This window comes from Sciurus carolinensis, chromosome 1 (assembly GCF_902686445.1).
Source record: "Sciurus carolinensis chromosome 1, mSciCar1.2, whole genome shotgun sequence".
NCBI classification, from domain to species: domain Eukaryota; kingdom Metazoa; phylum Chordata; class Mammalia; order Rodentia; family Sciuridae; genus Sciurus; species Sciurus carolinensis.
In genome coordinates this window covers 157,948,008-157,953,997 of record NC_062213.1, presented here as the reverse complement: position 1 = coordinate 157,953,997, position 5,990 = coordinate 157,948,008, and the positions used below count along the sequence as shown (strand labels likewise).

The 5,990-nt window shown below is 38.2% G+C and overlaps 1 non-coding gene across 1 annotated transcript; it reads left to right on the top strand.

Moving 5' to 3' along the window:
• Window positions 1-1,535: 1,535 nt before the first annotated feature.
• On the top strand, window positions 1,536-1,610 carry Trnav-cac (transfer RNA valine (anticodon CAC)). The gene has a single exon. It is a non-coding gene; the product is annotated as a tRNA-Val (tRNA).
• The last annotated feature ends 4,380 nt before the right edge of the window (window positions 1,611-5,990 follow it).

The following is a 5,990-nucleotide window of genomic DNA, read 5'->3' as shown; positions in this document are numbered from 1 at the left end:
AATGATAATTGAACCCTGTGGTACTTTACCACTGATCCAAATCCCTAGTCCTTTTTAATTTTTATTTTGAGACAGGGTCTTTTGAAGTTTCTGAGAATCTCACTAGGTTGCTAAGACTGACTTCAAACTTAAGATCTTCCTGCCTCAGCCACCAGAGTCACTGGGATTACAGGCATGCCCCCGCTGTACTGGCTGGATGAATCTTGAAAACATTATGCCAACTGAAAGTCACCAGTTTCAAAAGACTACATACTATATGATTACATTGATACAGAAGTTAGACTAGGGAAATCTATAGGGAAAGAAAGTAACTTAGTGGTTGCTTAGAGTAAGGGGTAGCCCAGGGGAGACGCAGGGATAAGGAGAGATCACTAACTGATATGGGGATTCTTCTTGAAGTGATAAAAATGTTCTAAAACTGACTGTAGAAATGATTGCACATGTTGATAAATATACTAAGAGCCAATAAATTATACAATTTAATGTGGTAAATTGTATTTGTATTATATCTCAATAAAGCTTTTTTGTTGTTTTGTTTTTTTAATGAAGGTAACAAGTCAGATGTGGTGACACACACCTATAATCTCAGCAACTCACAAGTCTGAGGTAGAGGAGGATTACAAATTTGAGGTCAACCTGGCAATTTACCAAGACCCTGTCTCAAAGTAAAAACTAAAAAGGGCTGGGAGTGTAGCCAGTGGTAAAGTACCACTGAGTTCAATTCCCAGTAACAAAAAAAAAAAAAAAGTAGTAGATTTCATAGTAAAGACTATTACCAGAGATAGAAACGGGCATTTCATAAAGATAAAGCAGTCTATTCATCAAGATGGCATAAAAATTCTAAACATTTATGAACCTAATAGCTAAGTCTCAAAACTGATGAAGGAATCCCTAATTGAACTATAAGTAGATAAATCCACAATTATAGTCAGCAATTTCAATATTCCTGTATTAAAATTGATAGAATAACTAGGTACAAACCCAGGAAATATACATGTCTTAAAAAATGCTACTGACCCATCTGAACTAATTAACATTAATAGAACACTCCACCCAACAACAGCAAAATGTAATTTTTTTTTAATGTAAACAGAGTATCTCCTAGAGTAGATCATGTTCTGAGCAATCAAATAAATCTCAATACATTTAAAATTATTTGACTTACAAGTCACACAAAATGATCACAATGAAATTAAATTACAAATCAGTAACAGGCTGGGGTATAGCTCAGTGGCAGGATGTGTGCGTAGCATGTACTAAGCCCTGGGTTCGATTCCTACCATGGGAAAAAAAAAAATCAGAAATCAGTAACAAAAAAAAAAAAAAAGTAGATAATTTCCAAGTATTTGGAAACTAAACTGCTAAATAACCCATGGGTCAAAGAAAAAAGATCAAAAGAGGAATTAGTATTTTGAAGTGTATAACATGAATACATATAACATATCAAAATTTGTGGGTTGCTGCTAAAGCCATACTTACAGGAAAATGTATAGAACTAAAATATCCATGTTATAAAAGAAAAAAGATTTCAGGGCTGGGGATGTAGCTCAGTTGGTATGAGTGTTTGCCTCACATGCACAAGGCCCTGGGTTCAATTCCCAGCACCACAAAAAAAAAAAAAAAAAAAAAAAAAAAAAAAAAGATTTCAAATTAATTACCTCAGTCTTCCATGCTAAAAAACAAGAAAAGCAAATTAAACCCAAAATGCAGGAAAAAAAAAAAAAAAAAAAAAGAAGTAATAACAATCTGAGCAGAGATGAATTAAGTAAAGAAAATCAATTAAACAAAAAGATGATTCTTGAGAGGATCAAAAAAATTGATAAACTTCAAGCCAGACTGAACAGAAAAATCGAAGAGTATACACTGAATGAATTCTACATATCAGCCCAGATAAAAATTGCAGCAATACGACTCTATCAATTAAGTACCTTGACTGTAACTTGATTAAATTAACCAATCAAAAGGCATAGAGTAGCTGAATGGATTAAAAAACAAAACAACCTGCAATCCCAGCTACTCCAGAAGATGGCCAAGTTTGAGGCTAGCATAGGCAACTTAATGAGATCCTGTCTCAAATTTTTTAAAAGGGGGATGCTGGGTACTACTTAATGGTAAGGCACTTGCCTGGCATGTACAAAGTCCTGGAATTGATCCCCAATACTGCAAAAACAAGAGACTTACTTCACCTTTATGAGCACACATAGAATGAAAGTAAAGGAATGGAAAAATATATTCCACACAAATGGGGAAGAAAGGGAGCAGGTGCAGCTATATTTAGGTCAGAAAAAAACAAACAAGTCAAAAACTATAACAAGATTACACTGTGGGTGGGATTGTAAATTGGTATAACCACTATGGAAATCCTCAAAAGGACCCAACCATACCACTCCTCAACATTTATCCTAAGGAATTAAACTCAGCATACTATAGCAAAACATGCATACCCATGTTTGCAGCAGCACACTTCACAGTAGCCAAACTATGGACCAGCCAAGGCGTCCATCTACAAATGAATGGATAAAGAAAATGTGGTATATATACACAATGGAGTTTTACTCAGTCATAAACAAGAATGAAATTAAGTCATTTACAGGAAAATAGGTGCACTTGAGAGCATATATTAAGCAAAATAAGCCAATATCAGAAGATCAAGGGTTGTATGTTTTCTCTCACCTGTTGAAGCTAGGGAGAAAAGGGGAGGGGGGAAGGTTGGGTGTAGATCTCATGAAATAAAAGGGTGATCAGCAGAATAGAGGAAAAAGACCAGGGAGAGGAAGGGAGGAAAAGAGGAGGTCCTGGGAAAACAAATTGGCCAAATCATATTGTTGTATTATGTGCATGTACAAATATGGAACAGTGAATCCTACTATTTTGTGTAATTATAATGAACCAATAAAAATCTGGAGGAAAAAACTGTAAGGAGAGACAAAGAAGGTCATTATATAATGATAAAAAAAAATCAATTCATCAAGAGGATATAACAGCTATATCTATAGATGCACCCAACATCAGACCACATAAACACACAAACATTAATATATGTGAAGGGAGAAACAAATAGCAAGGTACTAATAGTAGGGGGCCCCTACTTTTAACAATGGATGCATCATCCAGACAGAAAATTCATAAAAACACATTGGACTTTAACTGTGCAAAAGACCAAGTGGACCTGGAAGACATGTGAAACACTGCAACAGCAGTAGAGGGTAAAGTCTTCTCAAGCACACGTAGAACCTTCTCCAGGACAAGTCATGTTAGACCACAAAACTAATCCTTGGTTATAAAAGGGACTGACAACATTTACCTTATAGAATTATGTAAATAATGTTTAAAAAGAACCTAATCATCTGGGTTCAGTGGTACATGCCTTTAATCCCAGCTACTCAGGAGGCTGAGGCAGGAGGATCACCACTTCAAGTCCAGTCTGGAAAACTTGGCAAGACCCTGGCTCAAAATAAAAAATAAAAAGGACTGGGGATGTGACTCAGAGGTAGAGTGTTTGTCTAGCATGCAAGAGGAGCTAAGTATAATCCCCAGTAACACACACACACACACACACACACACACACACACACACACACAAACCTGACCCATAGTAGCCTTTTTGTGTTTAGTGGGTGAGACGTCTTGGGGATTGAACCCAGGGCCTCACACGTGCAAGGCAAGTGCACTGCCACTGAGTTGCATCTCCAGTGCTTTTTAAATTTTATTTAGTTTTGTCACAAGGACTCGCTAAACTGCCAAGGCTGACTTCAAACTTACAAACCTCCTGCCTTAGCCTCCCCAGTAGATGGGATTACAGGCATATACCACCCTGCTTGGCCATAATGGTCATTTAATAAGTGCTAGTCTTCCTTTCCTCTCTATAGCTATTCATTCTATGGGTCCAGCACTTCCATAATATTATCTTCTATAACTATAAACTTCAATTTAAAGAATACATTGAAGTCAGGCCTTGTGGCACACACCTGTAACCTTAGCAACTCAGGAGGCTAAGGCAGGAGGATTCCTCACAAATTCAAGGTCAGCCTGGCAATTCAGTAAGGTCCTGTCCCAAAATAAAAAAATAAAAAATAAAGGGGGCTGGGTTATAACTCAGTGGTGAAGCACCCCTGGGTTTAAGTAATCCCAGCCCACCCCACCCCACCCCCAAAAAAAGGAGGAGAAGGAAGAGGAGTAGCAGCAGCAGCAGCAGCAGCTGGGCCCATGCCTGTAATCCCAGTGACTGGGGAGGCTGAAGCAGGAGAATCACGAGTTCAAAACCAGCCTCAGTAATTTAGCAAATTTAGCAAGACCCTAAGCAACTTAGTGAGACCCGTTCTCTAAATAAAATATAAAAAGAGCTGGGAATGTGGCTCAGGGATTAAGCAACCCTGGGTTCAATCCCGAGTACAAAAAAAAAAAAAAAATACTCTATTGATAATTTTGAGGTTTTGTGTGATTAGCTCACCCTTGCCTGCTTTTCATTTTGTAATGTACAGAAGAGCTCTTGTTATTTTATCATCACTATTTTTATTTTATAAAGTAGCTAAGGAAGAACTCATGCAGGAAGGGAGAAGACTTGGATTTTACCATTAGTTCCATCTTCAAACCAAAGTTTCTTTGCAGGAATCTTTAGCTTAATGTGCACAGTTTCTAAGTGCTATTTTAATTTATTGCATATTATAATCACTTAACCCAACAAGTACTCACAGCAATAAGCTCACAGAAGCGGGAAGTCAGGAAACAATGACGCTCCCTGCAAGCTCTGCCACACTGAATTCCTGCTCTTCTCTCAGAAAGTTTCATCCACTTCAGTCACACTTACCTCCACTTAGAAGGCTACTGTTTAGCTAACCAAAGCAAAAGAAAGCACAAATTAGATACTTTTGTCTTTAATGTTGAAGAAAATGGCAAATCTGTGGCACCTTCCTCTCTCCTTATCACAGACCGTTCTTAGGGTTTTTCTGCCAGAGTAAAGGCTATCTATCCTGCTTATTCCTGGTAGGCAGGTGGGTTGCATTCCTGAAATAGTGTGCAAAGTATTCAGTCTACATGTAGTTGTTTTGGCATAGCCCCTGTGGAGAGGCTTTGTAAGTCAGCAATTGTTCTCTTCAAATTCCTTGGAGTCACTGATCTCTGAGACAATAGTCATCTTCTGCTACTTTTCCTACAACTATTGGTCAGTCCTCCAATTCTCCAGTGATATTTATCAAAGTCCTCATAATGTCAAAAGGATTTCACTAGTCCTTAAAGACCTCCTGGCTGTTCCTGTACTTTCTCTTCCACCCTTCTTTTGGAGACACCCCAAACTGCTTTAAAAATGCATCTTAGAGTTGGGTATGTAGCTTAAAAGTAGTAGAGTGCTTGCTTTTGCCTAACATACTGGAGGCCCTGAGTTTAGCACAGCAAAAACAAAACAGGTCAAAAATGCTTTTTTTTTTTTTTTTTTTTTTTCCCCCTTGGTACCAGGGATTGAACCTGGAGGCACTTACCACTGAGCCATTTCCCTGGTCTTTTTTATTTTTTATTTTGAGACAAGGTGTCAACAAATTGCTTAGAACCTTGCTAAATTGCTGAGGCTGGCCTTGAACTTGTAATCCTCCTGCCTCAACCTCCCAAGCCTGTGGGATTATAAGCGTGGGCCACATGCCAGGCCTTAAAAATGCCTTTTAACACCAGGTCTGATGTTCTTCGTTTTCTACATTGTAACAAAGTATTATTGATGTATAGCTTTTGTCAGATATACATATATGTGGCAGGAGAGGCCACAGTAGTAGACACTTGGTGCAAAGCACACTTAACTCAGAATAACAGGATAAAAAGCTCCAAGACACCAGAGCAGTGACACATGTCTGTGTCTCACTACCTGAGAGGCTGAGGCAAAAGGACTGCAAGTTTGAGGTCAGCCTAGGTAACTTAGTGAGACTCTGTCTCAAAATAAAAATAAATAAATAAAAAGGCCTGGGGGTCTAATGCAGAGGTAGAGCACCCCTGGGATTAACCTTTAG